This window comes from Podarcis bocagei (genome assembly GCF_964188305.1).
Source record: "Podarcis bocagei genome assembly, chromosome: 11".
NCBI lineage: Eukaryota > Metazoa > Chordata > Lepidosauria > Squamata > Lacertidae > Podarcis > Podarcis bocagei.
Genome location: NC_138136.1, coordinates 64065595 through 64081625, shown reverse-complemented (window position 1 = coordinate 64081625; position 16031 = coordinate 64065595). Strand labels below are relative to the sequence as shown.

The following is a 16031-nucleotide window of genomic DNA, read 5'->3' as shown; positions in this document are numbered from 1 at the left end:
TGCTGGAAACGTCTTTTGCTGGCCAGAGCACACTTTCTCACCTGTACGCTTGTGTTAGCTGATACCCACAAAATGGAGAAAAATCTGGACGTGTTAGCAAAACTACACAACGCAGAGAAGATGGAGTCTACCCAGCCAAAACAGCTGTTATCCCTGTCAAGCAAGCACCACAGACACCAGTACAAATTCAACACACACCAGCAACCGGTGCGTAAAGTAGGATAACCGATAACACTCATGGCTTCTTCACACATCAGAAGTTATTTCCACAAGGCTCCCCAGCACCCACGTTCCCTTCAAAGCAAAGTCCCTGGGCAACTGATGTCAGGCGGTCAGTGACTCAGATGTCACAGTGACTGCAATGCGAGTCATACGAAGGTTACTCTCTCCTACACAAGCAACTTTTGCAGAGATACAGGTGGAGGGGAAATTGACATGTCCAACTTCTTAACCCCCATCCCAGGGTTCATATAGAGAGTCGCGCATGTAGCTGAGGCAATTGCAACCCATTTGGGAATCAGATGGGATGAAGGAACCATGTTGCTTCTTAGCAGTTGCTCTTTAAATAGGTGAAATAAGGATATTCCTGCTTGGCACAATTTTCTACAGACTGGCCAAGCCCCTGGGACCACTTATCATGGGGAGGTCCTTGTGGCTAACAGTTGTTCTGCAAAGTCTCCAGCAAACAGGTCTTTCCCATCACCAGCTACCAAAGACTCTTAGCTGTAGAAGCTGCCCAGGATACTAGGACCTTCTGCATTCAAAGCAGGTGTTCTTCCTCCAGGCCGGAAGCCGCACTGATGTAACCAGTTTCCTACAAATACATGAACTGGGACAAACGCCAAACCCATTGCCCTTCGGTCTGTATTTGTGTCCTGTCTGTGTCGTGGACTCACATTACTAGCAAACCCTCAAATTTCCCCTTCTGCAAAAGGGGCACTGACCCACCTCACAGGGTTGTTTAAAACAAAGCCTGCCAGCATTTTCGACGTTATTAATGGAGCACTGTAGCAGCAAGCTCCCTTCTCCATTAATTCAAAATTCATGTGATCAGTACACAACATTCTGGGACTCCTTAATTGCTCAAATTTTGTTTTATTCATGAGCGATAATTTACGTTTAAATGTTCCTTGAGTGACTTATTTGTTGTCTATTTGGGGCCATGCTCCAGGGGCTCCACAGGGAATGCAAAACTCTGCAAGCGTCAAGCTTTTCCACTCTCATTTAAGCACATGGGGGAAACTGTTCCAGCGAGAGACGTACCTATGAAGCAGCTCCTTTCATAAAGCTCAGGAGGAACCACCCATGAAATGAAGACTCTGGGACACACAAAACAGGGATCGCTCCCATCTGTTGCAAATGGCAATTGTGCAAGAGAACTGCCCAGAGGACTGTGCACCCCAGTTAGATTTGCTTAAAAACAAACAAACCCAGTGTTTTAAAAACTTTTTTAATGTAACTTTTCCAACACTGAATACAAAAAACACTAACATAAAAATTGATACGCAAACTAAATTTAATACTGCACGAGAAAACTTTTAACAGTACACACCATTTTAAGAAAAGATAGTCACATTTTGATGGTCAGCACATCGTCTCAAGGCATCATCTGCTGGAATGTCTCCAGCCCAAGCAAAGCCCCTTGAGAACGTTAGTTGCTGGACAACGAAAATGGGAAATAAAAATTTAAGCGTTGAATGGGACTTGTGCATGAGCAAAACTCTGTTTCAGCAGGCCTCACTTTGGCAATATTCCTAGTGGATCATGCCCTTGCAGCTGGTCACAAGCTCTCTTCTCTCTTGTAGAGTAGCAGATGACTATCTCATTACATGCCATCTCAGCCTATGATTTAAATTGACTTTGTATTACATAAGGAGAACATAAGCAGCAAAAGCAACCGTTTTCTCAGCAGTTTCAAGCTAAGCCACACAAATTAAGGATCGGCTTCCAAACAAGCAATACTCTTTCTCTCTCGCACACACTCTGAAAACATTTATGAGGCTTCCCAAGCAAAATTGAACTACAAGGGCTTAGGTGTCTGTACACACCAGCCAATTACTCATCAAGTCCTGAGCATTTGTTTTCAAATGAAGGATCCGGGAACAAGTTCCCCTCAATCTGCAAAGCCCTGAGTTGGTCACAGGGTTCCTGTTTCTCCTAAGTTGTAAGAGTCATTCCCCCATGGCAGAGAAAGAAGGAAACCGCTTCATCTGAGTGGGGCTTCTGCCATCTGCCCCAGAGAAGCAGGATATTCTGGAATGCTTTTTATTAGCCAACATGGTTCTTTACCAGGCAAAGGGAGCACATGCCAGCCTTTGAAAATTCTGGGGATTTGGGGGAGTTCCTTGCTACTCAAAGGCTCTGGCAGGGAGGGAAAATCCACCGAAAGAAGCAGATGCAACTGTGAACACACACACACCCCTCTCCAAATACGCTACTTCAGAAAGAAAAGAAAAAACCCACACATTTCAGTCAATTCATCTTTTGGTTTTTCAACACGCTACACTGCCATCGTGCTGTCAAGGCTCCTTAGGAAGCACGGTTGTTGCAACCAACTTTCTTTTTCTCTTTGAGGAAAGTGGGAGAAAGCAAGCATGGCAAGGGGTTATCGGGTGCCACCTCCGAGGTTGCCAGGCCACCCTTGAAAAGAAAAAGACTTTCCGGGAACAGCATTTGGCTCAACATCTCAGGGACTGTTTTTGCAACATTACGAACAGCAGGATGTGCTGAAAGCAACTCAAAGTGAAGCTCGCAGCACCCAACACACGAACAGCTCTTGCTGCTACAAAGGCAGTTCCTACAGTTGAGAAAATAATCGCCCAGGGAGATGCATTTGAAGATACAGCCCGCCAGATCTTCAGGGAGTCCTACTGACACCCGTTGTGAAGCCCAGGAGGAAGCCACAAGGGCTTGTGTGTGGCCCTGGCATCCTGGCTGCAAGACGTTGGCAGAGCTAGCAATTTCCTTTCATGGCTTATGGTCAACACCCTGCTATTAAGGATGGGCACAAACCACTGGGGGAAACCATGCCCAGCAAGGAATCCACACACAAACTCCAAAAATATTTGAGATTCAAAAAGCCATTGGATTAAACAATTTTCTAGTGCAAGAAGTCTTACTTGCTGCTTCCTTACTACAGCTCCTTCCAAAACTTTGCCACGGCTGACTGTATTAGGCTGGCAAAAGCTTTCCGCTTGGGGAAGGCAGATCCAGAGTTATCCAGCGTATTCCTCCTTGGGAATTTAACCCTTTAGAACCAGCCAGCAAAGACCATGAGGAAGAACAGGTACCCAATAGTTCCTCACAAAGTTAGCAAGCAAGCACATTGAACCCCGATGAGCCCTCATTTCAATGCAAGTCGCAACATCTCAGGTTTTTTTTTTTTAAAAAAAAACACAGCAACCATTACAATTTATAAGGCAAGACATTTGCTCTTCAGACAAATCATTCCCTGTCCAGTTCTCTTTCTCACAGACCTCGAGCATGCAACACACAAATCACAGCCGCTGGCAGAAACATTGGAGCAGGGACTGTAGAGAAAGGCACTTGCGAACACAACGGCAAGAGGAGCAAACTGGAGATGTAACAGTCAAGCCGGGAGCAGCAGCACAGGGAGAAAACTGAGGCACAAGGCAAGGTATCCCCGAACAGTTTGCAGGAAAGGAGAAGGAAATATCATAGCAGCAACAAGAAGACATGGTGGTGGACCAGAGGTCAACCAAATCCCTAAATCTCTGCACATAGCTTACAAATGCATTTATCTATCGAATGGATTTCTTGGCCCTGGCCCCTTCAGCCAAAGATCCCCGGGCTGGCTACAACAATACTGTACAACATCAAAAGCAGTCGAAACAATTCCCATCAGAAGGCAGCCTCCTTTGCAGTGAGGCTCAGATTCTCTCCCACACACCCTGGCAAGTTGGAGGAGAGTGCAGTTTCAAGAGAGTTTGGAGAAAGGCAGGCAGATGAAACCCAGTTCCGTATGCACAACTGCCGTCCGTATGCACCACTGCTTCTGCTCCCCAAAAGTTGCTGCAAAAAGGAACCACCACCGGGTTTGAAGGCAACTCACTGGAACATCAGGGTGCCAGATTTCAATGGATTCACACACACACACACCCCCTCTGTCTCCAAACTCCGGGTTTGCCCCAGAGGGCAACAAGGAGAAAGCAGGGCCCAGTCACCCAACAGAACAAGGGCTCAAATGCAAAAGGCGCCATTGGACAAGCAGCAGCACAACCTCCCAAAACGAGAAAGACCATGAAGGATTAAAAAAAAACTCATGACAGAGGAAAAAGGAGCAGGTTAAACTCGAGCAGAGATCTCAAGGCTCCTTGATGCACTCCAGTGTTTGGCACTTGCAAAATCCCATGGATGGGAGGGTACAAGGTATGGGGGGGCACACTTTTGACATGCTGAGGGATTCCATAGGGCTACCCCCTCTTCCTAACATCTGCCCCTGCATTTGGCCCCATCCCTCCCAATATCTATGGAGAGGGGCTTGCTTAGCAAGACATCCCCCCCAAAAAAAATATGTTTATGTCCTTATTGAAGAATCTCTCTTTTGGGGGAACAGAGATAGAGAGATGGAGAAAAGCAGACCTGTACAAACAAGCAAGGGATTTGCAAATTTTACTCAGAGTGTTTGCAGAAATGGAGACTTCAGGGCTTGTAAGTGGAGGGTGGGGAGGGCAAATATATCGACTTTTTTAATGGATTGAGGGCACCTAGTATGGAAACCAGGTTTTTCTTTCCATATACTTTAACTTTTGTTTTTAAAAGTGAGGGTGCCAGACACTTGTGTAATTATTTTCTTACAACCATCATCAAGGGAGGGGTGGTTTCTAGGAGTTGGGGGAAAGATCCATGTAATTGATGGCGGGGGCGCAGGGAGACAGTCAGCCTTGTCCCCACTTTTAAGATTTCCCTGGGATCAATGCCATTAGCCCCATAAAAGCACTCCATGCCCCACAGAGTTAAATAAATATGGGGGGGGCAGGGGCTGGGAGTGGATGACTTTTTAAAAAACGCTCTTTCACAGGTACTCTTTTCCGGGTGCTGAACTGCATCCTTTTCCGAGAAATTCAGGGTCGCTCAAAATCCCCCCACCCGCGACGCTTCCCAGCTCAGAAGTTGCAAAATACCAAGCAGCCCACGAGATTGAAGGCAACAATTGCGGCGGGGGCAGCGGCGGCGGGGACACGAACCTGTTGCTGCCCCCCCCCGTCCAGACCCTAGAGCAGATGCCTCCCCCCTGCCTCCACCACCACTCCGATTTCAAAGGCAGGGACCCCCACCCACCCCAGGACGCACAATAAGCTGCCCGCTCGCGGCTCCGAGGCGCGCCCAGCTCAGCTGCTGCTCTCTCCAGAGTCGCCGGGGCGAAAACCGGGTTGGGGGGGAGAGAGAAAGCAGGATCCGAGAAGGGAGGAAGAAAGAGGAAAAGCGGGCGTGGGGGGGGGGGGAGAGAGAGAAAGCCGAAGGAGGAGCATTTCCGCTCCGGCTCGATCAATCGGCGCCGGCTAAGAGCTCCCGTGCTTGGGGGTGGGGGGAAAGGAAAGAGAAGCGAAGCCCCGCTCAGCTGTCTGGCCGGAGCAAAGTGGGGGGGGGGACATCTCTCTTTCCCCCACATCTAAACCCTGGAGGCGCGCTCCCAACCCACCTCCTCCCTCTACAGGGCCGCGAAGGAGCCACCCCCCTCCCGCTTCGCTCCCTTCTGAACGTCCTTTTTTCGGGGTCCGCGCCAGGAGAGGGGGAGCCGGGGGTGGGGAGCCCCTCCGCGCGCCGGGAAGAAAAGTTTCCATAGCAAGAGGAAAGCAGCGCGGGGGGGGGGGCGCGAAAGAGAAGCGACCAAGCAGGAGGGAGGCATCCCCAAATACAGTACCCAGCTTTACGCACGAACCAATATGCAAGCTCTCCAAAAAAAAATGTATCAAGCATTGCATGCAAGACGATGCAAATATATTTCTTACCCTCCCCAGCTGCACACGCCGCGAAGCGGTCGGTGTCTATATTCCGCCCGCCCCCACCCCTCAAAATCACCCCAATCTGGGCGCCCCACTCACCGCGCGCGCCCTGCGCCCCCCTCCGCCGCGGGGCTCCAGACAAGCCAGCGCTGCCCGGCGGCTTCGGCTACCCGGCGTGGTCGGTGCCCCTGGCGGAGCTTCGGCTCGCCCGGCGGCGGCGGCACTGCTTCCCTGCACCGGCTGCGAAGAGAGCGAGAACGAGAGAGAAGCGGAGCGAGGGAGACGCTCTTTTAAACTCCCCCCCCCACCCGCGCGCGCCCCACCCCCCATGTGACCAGCCGAGGAAGCGAGGGGGGAGGGGAGGGGAGGGGGGAGGGGAGACTGCGCGCACCCCCCTGGGCACCTCCAAAATCATCTCCCCCTCCCCGCCTCCGGAACTTGCGCGTGAAGTGGAGGCAATCCGGAGCAGGGGGAAGCCAGCCAACCCGGTGCGATCCGGTGGTTGGCTGCAAACGGGGCTTGCTCCCGAGGAAGCGCGCAAAGGGAAGGAGCCGGTTTGCAAGACGTGTTAAGGCGAGCTTACTTCGGAGTAAGCGCTGGCGAAGTGGGAGGTTTGGGCGCCGAGGAAAGGTGGCCAAACGGCGTGCGAAGGCTAGGGACCGCGACCGCGCAAAGAGCGCGCGCGTAGCGACGGCGGAGGCGCCACGGCCATGCAGGGAGAGCGCCAGTCGCCAGGCAGCGGGTTGCGCGCGCCCGGAATCCACAAACACGCGCTGCCTGGTGCTTTGCTTGTTTACTCGGAAGTAAGGCCGCTCGCTCCTCCGAAGTCAATGCTCACGAGGATCCCGGCCAAAATGTCCCGGGGGGGGGGGGGACTGAACACGCGTGACACACGGTCTTATGTGTGCAAAAGCAGTACCTTCCGTGGCACAGCGCGCAACGCGGAATACGTCTGCTTGCGTGTAAAGACACGGAGTGTAGACACGCATGTGGATACGGACGCTCAGGTGGCGTACCACGCTGACCACAGAGAGAAGGGAAGCCACAGAACTACCGGAGGGCGCGGACGGAGATGCTGACACGCGTCTGCCCATGCATACAAACATACACAGGCAGAGAAACGTCGAGGTGAGAATCGTCGGTCGCAAAGTACCTATTCGCAGGGTAGGGAATAGGGCGACTACGCCAGGAGCAAGCTACCCCAGAAGAAAGGCCGCCCACGTGCAGAGAATCCCCGGGGAAGGAAGTCACCTTAAGGAGAGAGGACAGTGCGGTGTAGTGGTTAGAGTGCCGGACTAGGACCTGGGAGAGACTGGGGTTCAAATACCCCTTCGGCCATAAAGTTCACTGGGTGACCTTGGGCCAATCACCTCCTCTCAGCCCAACCACCTCACAGGGTTGTTGTGGCGGTTAAACCACGTACGCCACCTTGAGTTTCATGGAGGGAAAGATGGGGTATAAACGCAATAAACAAATGCAACAAACCAACAAACCTTCCTTACTGAATAGTTCAAGTCTGCGCGTTCAGTCTGAAAGAAGTTCGGCGCGCAGCGTGGGCGACACGCGTCTGTTGGGGCGATCGCGCCTCACGCCCAGAACCAGGAGGACTCGGAAGGAATTAATTTATGATCAAACTTCTCGTTCTCTCTCACACACAAGGTTGGCTTCCAAAAAGCAGGTTGCATTCGCATGTGCAAGACCACCAGCTCGGGGAACACGCCCGGACGACCCACGGCCCGCTCGTCCTCCAGGATCGCTCGCCCGCTTTCTCCAATGGCCGGTTTTACAACGCGCACCGGCTACGCGGTTACCGCCTCCCTGTTTGCAAGCGCAGCGGCGAGCCGCGGATGCAGCGCAGCAATGCACCGAGACTGATGCTGAAGAAGCAGCAGGAAGACTCTCAATCCTCGCCCCCGCCCCCCAACTCCGCGCGCTTTGGCATCTGGAACAAAGCCTGCGAGCTGCCAATCAAGGGGGCGGCCGAGGGGGGTTGCCCTGTCCATTTGCAAATCAATACCGGCCTCCAGAGAAAGAACCTTGCATTAAACATGAGCCAGTTCTATGGATGGATGGATAGATGGATGGACTGGGAGGAGGGAGGCTGCAAAGGGGAGAGGCGGAGGAAGGAGCCAGGGCTAAGTATTTTTAAAATTATTTTTATTTACAGCATTTATAGCCCCCCCTTTTTTCTCCCAGGAGCTTAAGGCTCCTCTCCCTTCTCCTCCTCCTTTCACAACAACCTTGCAAGGTAGAATAAGGAAAGAGTGATCCATCATGCACTGAGCTTCATGGCCAAGCAGGGATCTGAAAGCTGGTTTCTGCCAGGTCTTAGTCTGGCACCCTAACCATTGCACCACGCTGCCTCTGTTTCAGCAAAGACAGGGCGGAGGCAGGGATGGCCACCAACTTAATGGTAAAGGGACCCCTGACCATTAGGTCCAGTTGTGGCCGACTCTGGGGTTGCGGCGCTCATCTCGCTCTACTGGCCGAGGGAGCTGGCGTATAGCTTCTGGGTCATGTGGCCAGCAGGACTAAGGCGCTTCTGGCGAACCAGAGCAGTGCACGGAAACACTGTTTACCTTCCTGCCAGAGCGGTAACTATTTATCTACTTGCACTTTGATGTGCTTTCGAACTGCTAGCTTGGCAGGAGCAGGGACCGAGCAATGGGAGCTCACTCCGTCCCCCGACTTTCTGATCGGCAAGTCCTAGGCTCTGTGGTTTAACCCACAGCGCCACCCACGTCCTGGCCACCAACTTACATGGTTTTAAAAGAGCATTAGAGAAATTGGTGGAGGAAGAAAGGGCTATCGATGGCTGCCAGCTGCAGTGAGGAGGTTCTTCCTCCAAGGTGGAAGGCAGCGATGATAATGGGAGGGGAGAAGGCTTCTGTGCTCAAACCCTGCCAGCAGGTTTCCCATTGAGGCATCTGGTTGGGCACTGTGAGAAGAGGGTGCTGGGACTATAGATGAGTCATTGGCCAGATCCAATCAGACTCCTCTTGTGTCCTTATGGAACCTCCAGCTCCAGGGGCAGTCTTTCTCGTTTCCTAGTTTCTTAGGGGCATTTGGCTACTGTGAGGAGAGGATGCCAGGCTAGATGGGCCGCTGGCCTAATCCAGTGGGATAAATATAAAACATATGTTCAAAAATACAGTAAAGGTTCGCTATCTATGCTAGCATTTGATTGACGTTGGAGTGAGACTGAGTTGAGAAAGAAGACTAAGAGCACCTAATGATATAGGAATGTCTTAGATAATATGTAAAGAAATATACAATAATAAGAGTACATTCATTTGTAAAAAGAAGGAATATACAACGGGAAAGACAGGAAGTCTAGTGTGCTGGTATGCATATGATTGGGGGGGGATTTGTTTTTGTTTTTTTCTCTTTGTTCTTTCTTTTTTGTTTCATTTTCTTTCTAGGTATATAAAAGTTGTATATAATTTATGTATACATGTTGGACATTATTTTATAGTTAAGTCCTGTAATGTAATATGACAACCTTTACCGATGTAATATAAGAATGTTAACAAATAAATAAAATGGGGGGAAAAGATGGGCCCCAGGTCTAATCCAGCAGCCTCTTCTCCAGATCAATGATTCGTAGAATTGCAGAGTTGGAAGGGACCCCTGAGGGTCACTGGACAAATGACCCTATCCCCCCACCTCTGCTTAAAAACCTTCTTATGTAGTGGTTAGCTGGGGGTGCACAGCATATGGGCAAGGGGTCCTTTGGTGACCCAGAGGAAAGGGAACCCACACAAGGGGCCACACAGCAAAATGACAGCCCTGAAATGAATTGGGGGGGGGACTAATGTCTTAAGCCGCTTCACAGAAGTGGAATTTGCTCATTTCTCGCTCACATGTAACCTAGGACAGCAAAACTTTAATTAGCTGGTGGGATGCCAATTTTAATCAGGGAGGGACAATTTTCATCAGTGGTGCCAACTCTGAAGGTCACACGTTTTATTTACATTTATCCGGAGTGCATTTTGGTGCTGGTGTGTTACGGTGAAGACAGTCTTCCCTCTTCACCGAGGGGGGCAGCTTTTCCTTATCAGCTGGCAAGATCTCTCCTGCTTCTGTCAGGAGCTGGAAATGTCACGTCTGTTGAGAGTTTTGCCAATATCCAGAGAGCCCTTCGGCCGGATCCGGCAGAGATCTCCTGGCTGCGCAATCCTATGCGATTTTTTGCGCAGGAATAAGCACACTCACCCAGGTACGGATCAACTGGGTGTGACTAGGGAGAATGCCTTATTGCTATATTTAAAAATGAGGGGGAAAGAGGATTCTTGTTTGCATCTGTGAAATGCTGGAGACTCCCTGATCTCTTTCATTCTGAGCAGGGCTTGGGAGCCTGAAGGCCAGGAGCTAAATAAAACCCTCCAAGTTTATCTGCCTGGTCCTCAGAATTCTACCCAGGACACACACACACACACACACACACACACTTTGCACATGAGAGTTTTCTTGCTTGGCATCCTTAAAGTTTGAGAATGCCTTTTGCTTGTGTCTGTAGGGGTGTGTCTGTCAAAGTTAGCCTACTGCACAAAACTAAAATGGACATTCGTCGCTCCACCCACTTTACTTCTGCCCCACCTGCAATGGGCATGTGGCTCTCAGAACGTTGCCCAGAAGGCAATGTGGCCCTTGGGATGAAAAGCCTCCCCTACCCCTAATTTGGAGATTTCACATAAACTTGGTAGGGGGTTGGACTAGATGACCCACAGGGTCCCTTCCAACAAGGAAAGTATTTCCTCTGGCATAAGAACATAATAAGAGCTTGCTAGATCAGGCAAAGCCCCAGGATCTGAGCACCAGAGCTCTCCTCGCCGCTCCTGTAGTTTCCAGTAACTGGTACAGTCATACCTTGGATCCCAAACGCCTTGGCTCCTGAACAAATCAGCTCCTGAATGATCAAAACCCGAAAACTCTGGTTTTTGAATGATTTTTGGAAGCTGAACGTCCAGCACAGCTTCCACAGCTTCCAATTGGCTGCAGGACACTCTTGCAGCCAATCGGAAGCCGCTCTTTGGTTTCTGAACATTTTGGAAGTCGAACGGACTTCCGGAACGGATTCCGTTCAACTTCCAATGTACGACCGTATTTGGCAGCATTGCTGCAGAGCAGAGCCATCGCAGTTGGGAGCCATTAATGGCCCTCTCCTTCTCCAAGGATTTGTCCAATCTGCTTTTAAAGCCATCCGAGTTGGTGGCCATCTCTGCCACTATGAGCAAGTGAATGCTTAACATTGTTGCCCTATAATTTGTAAAAGAGGATTAAGAGTTACCCTGTTTCAAAAGGTCACCTTGGTGAGATTTTAAGATAGTTGTCCAAGGCAGTGAGAGATTTTACTTTCTTGGGCTCCATGATCACTGCAGATGGTGACAGCAGTCACGAAATTAAAAGACGCCTGCTTCTTGGGGGAAAAGCAATGACAAACCTAGACAGCATCTTAAAAAGCAGAGACATCACCTTGCCGACAAAGGTCTGTATAGTTAAAGCTATGGTTTTTCCAGTAGTGATGTATGGAAGTGAGAGCTGAACCATAAAGAAGGCTGATCGCCGAAGAATTGATGCTTTTGAATTATGGTGCTGGAGGAGACTCTGGAGAGTCCCATGGACTGCAAGAAGACCAAACATATCCATTCTGAAGGAAATCAGCCCTGAGTGCTCACTGGAAGGACAGATCCTGAAGCTGAGGCTCCAAGACTTTGGCCACCTCATGAGAAGAGGAGACTCCCTGGAAAAGACCCTGATGTTGGGAAAGATGGAGGGCACAAGGAAAAGGGGACGACAGAGATGGTCGGGTAGTGTTCTTGAAGCTACCAGCATGAGTTTGACCAAACTGCGGGAGGCAGTGGAAGACAGGAGTGCCTGGCATGCTCTGGTCCATGGGGTCACAAAGAGCCGGACACGACTAAACAACAACAACATTCCCAATATTACAAGGGCTTATGAAGGTGGGAAGCTGCATCACAGACAAGGCGGCATTTCCCCTTTCCCCTTTCCTTGCAAGATGATGCCTGCTAAGACACAGATGGTTTCTCCTTCCAGGTGGAAAAATCAAAACTAGAAACAGAACTGTTAGAACCTAAAACTAAGACTTTGTCAAAGATGTATAACTTGCTGTTGAAATGGAATACTCAGGATGAAACGGTCAAATCTGCTATGATTAAATGGGCACAAGATGTTGGACATAACATTATGTTTGCTGACTGGGAACAGTTGTGGACCACAGGTATAAAATTTACGGCATGTAATGCCCTAAGAGAGAATATTATGAAAATGATATACAGGTGGTACATGACCCCAGTCAAGCTTGCAAAAATCTATCATCTGCCCGATAATAAATGTTGGAAATGTAAAGAAACTGAAGGTACATTCTTTCATCTTTGGTGGACGTGCCCAAGGATTAAGGCTTTCTGGGAGATGATATATAATGAACTGAAAAAGTTATTTAAATATACCTTCTTGAAGAAACCAGAGGCCTTTCTCCTGGCATAGTCGGCCAATTGGTGCCAAAGAAAGACAGAACTTTTTTTTATGTACGCCACAACAGCAGCAAGAATACTTATTGCAAAGTATTGGAAAACACAAGATCTACCCACCCTGGAAGAATGGCAGATGAAGGTGATGGACTATATGGAACTGGCGGAAATGACTGGCAGAATCCGAGACCAGGGAGAAGAGTCGTGGAAGAAGATTGGAAGAAATTTAAAGACTATCTTCAGAAATATTGTAAAATTAATGAATGTTATAATGATGTTGGATAGAAACTAAGTGGTCTTTAGCTGTAATGTTATAAGAGAATACGAGAAAATGGTTATTAACAGGTAAAAACTTAATGTTATAATATTTTAAAATTGAAGATTAAGATGATTGAAGAGGGGAGGGATTTGCTGAATTAAAAATTTGAATTGGAATACAGAAAAGGGAGGCGTGAGGAGGTCCGGGAAATAAGCAAATGAAAATATGTGATGGAAAGACTGAATTGTTTTTAAGTATTTTTATTTTGTATTTTGTATTTTTTCTTTTATATTTGGTAACTTTTTTGAAAATCTCAATAAATATCTTTTTTTTAAAAAAGACACAGATGGTTTCTCATCTAAAATACAAAGTACTGTATGCTTCTTGCATTAGATTTATTAGTCCTTGGGTTGTTTTTTTTTATCAATATGCAAATCTCACGGGTGGATTCCTTGACTGAGGCTGCTTCTGCATGTGTGCTCCTAGCACCACCCGGGCATGCTTGCTGTGTCCTGCACTGCAAGCAGAATTGTAATGGGCTTTCCACACTTACTGGCAATGTTGTGCTTTTTCCGTGTGCGCCTCCCCCAGTGCTCCAGCCACATCAGCAGGCGTGAGGTCACTGCTGTGCTTGCAGCCAGCGCTTAAGAAGAGCATCTGCTGGGTCCATCTAGTCCAGTACCTTGTTCTTACAGTGGCCAACTAGGTGCCTTCATAGCAGAAGAACAACGCTCTCCCCTCCTGTGGTTTCCAGCAACTGGTGTTTGGAGGCATCACTGCCTCCGACTGTCATAATGGCTAGTAGCTGTCGATGGCCTAAATGAATTTGCCCATCCTCTTTTGAAGCCATCCAAGTTGGTGACCATCTCTGCCTCCTGTGGCAGGGAGTTCCACAGTATAACTATGTCCTGCATGAAGTAGGATTTAAAATGAGCATACATACACTATAAGCGGTGTGTGTGTGTGTGTGTGTGTGTGAGTGAGAGAGAGAGAGAGAGAGAGAGAGAGAGAGAGAGAGAGAGAACTAAAACAGTATATTAGGTAATGGGTAAAGGTACCCCTGACCGTTAGGTCCAGTCGTGGCCGACTCTGGGGTTGTGGCGCTCATCTCGCTTTATTGGCCGGGGGAGCCGGCGTACAGCTTCCGGGTCATGTGGCCAGCATGACTAAGCCGCTTCTGGCGAACCAGAGCAGCGCACGGAAACGCCATTTACCTTCCCACTGGAGTGGTACCTATTTATCTACTTGCACTTTGACATGCTTTTGAACTGCTAGGTTGGCAGGAGCAGGGACTGAGCAACGGGAGCTCACCCCATCGCGGGAATTCAAACTGCCAACCTTCTAATCGGCAAGCCCCAGGCTCTGTGGTTTAACCCACAGTGCCACCCACGTCCCTAAACAGTATATTACTATAATGTTAATTTATTATGGTGCTATAGCACTATACTAAAAGAATGCTTATCAAAAAAATTATATTTTTTTTAAAAAAAGCTTTCTAATCACTGCAGTTTTTACAACATGATTAATGGCAGTGGACACAAAGGGTTTCTATTGTATTATAGCATCACGGCTTTATAAAGCTTTACTTCCATTTCACATATATCCCATTTCCCCAAAGCAGCAAGACTGGCGCTTGGGGAAGATGTGTAGCTTCAGCAACGAAATAGTTCAGATTGGGAGCTGGAGGGGCCACTCCTTCCTGGCCCCCACCAGGCCTTGATCCAAGCACGTAAGGGAAAGCTTGCAGCTCATTGGAAGAGCCATTACTTTGCAGGCAGAAGGTCCCAGGTGAAGCCTTGTTGAAATTCCCTCTTCTAGCTAGAGCATGATTGAAGACGCAGGCTCCCGGTTGCCTTTTGCATCTGCTTCCACCTTCCCCTGCAATGTGGAAGGAAGGATCTGTACCCCTTCAGGTGTTCTACTCACATCTAAAAGCAATTTGCAAGTGGGATGTGTGCAAATGAGTGTGTCTCAGCTCCCCCCCTCCCATGAGTTGGCCAGCAAACTCCTGAACATGCAGGGAGTCTATGGGTAGAGAAGACTCCCCACTTCAGAAGGTCACCTTCCACATTCACACAGAGAGAGAGAAGGGGATGGGTTGTGGGGGGGATTTTGCGTGCTCCTCTCCTCCGTTCAGAACCCCTGGCCTACCTGGCGGCAAGTCAGTACATCAAGTCCAAAGTTCAAAGACCAGGAGTCACTCCGCGCAAGCGAAGTCCAAAGCTCAGGGAGCGCAATGCAGGGTCAGTCCAAAGAAGCCAGATCTGAAGTCCAGCACTGTTCCACAGAGGTTCAGAAGTGTGCTGGGCCTGGGGGTAACCCTTGTAACGCAGTCCAGGACCGGTCCAGAATCCGAAGGTCCCGCTAGGAGTCAGTCTGACAGGGCCAAGGCAGGAAACCAGGCAGGAAACCAGGCAAGGACAGGTACAGGATCTCAGGCAGGATCTGGCATGCAGCAATGTTGCTCCCGCAACCTGGGGCGGCGTTCAACAGCCTTTTATCTTTGTCGGGGCAACGGCCGGTCCTGATCCCCTGAGTCTCTGCAGCCCGGGAGACGTCGGTGGGTTACTAGACCCAGGGGCTGCCTCAGCCTCCCCTGACCCAACTGGTAGTGGAGCAGCTGTAAGTGATGGCCCGGCTGGAGGCAACGAGGGAATCCCCGCATCTGGAGCCAGGGCAGGATCAGGCCCCTGACTCGGCCCAGCTGGTGCTTGTTGCAGGGGAACCTGTGCAGACTGGGACTCTTCAGGATCAGGCCCCAGACTTGGTTCAGGTGATGCCTGAGGCAAAGAAGATTTCCTTCCCCATCCTCTGCTTTCCCAGATGTGCCCCAGTCCTGGCTGCACACCTCGCTGGGATATTTTTCCTCCTCCCTTCAACCTGCTGTTTAATGACATCCCTAGGTATTTTGCTTTTTAGGGCTATTTGAGCTCGAATGTTTAAATACCAACAAAGTGTTCAAGTTTACTGCTCTGAGCCTTCCAGATGGGGTCACGTAGAAACTCCAAAAAGAGTTGAGGCTATAAAGAAACAGAGGGTACATTTCATCATATGTGGTGGAAATGTAGGATGGTTCAAAATTTCTGGGAAATGATTTATAATAGAATGAAAAAAAAAAGGTTAGAATAACCTTTGTTAAAAAAACAGAAACCTTTTCATTAGGTATTGTAGGAGCGGAGATTCCCAAAGACCAGAATAAATGGTTTATGTATGCTACAACGGCCACCAGGATACTGCTAGCCCAATGATGGAAAGAGGAACAGTCCTGACCAAAGATGAGTGGCAAACCAAGTTAATGGACTATGCTGAAATGGC

The 16031-nt window shown here is 49.3% G+C and overlaps 1 protein-coding gene across 1 annotated transcript in view; it reads right to left on the bottom strand.

Annotated features, from left to right (window-relative positions):
* Window positions 1-6218, bottom strand: part of CNTFR (ciliary neurotrophic factor receptor) — a 434396-nt gene extending 428178 nt beyond the window's left edge. The window contains exon 1 of the mRNA XM_081213125.1: window positions 6066-6218. The gene's annotated coding sequence lies outside the window, so the exon portion shown is untranslated. The remainder of the gene's footprint in view (window positions 1-6065) is intronic.
* Between the last annotated feature and the right edge of the window lie 9813 nt (window positions 6219-16031).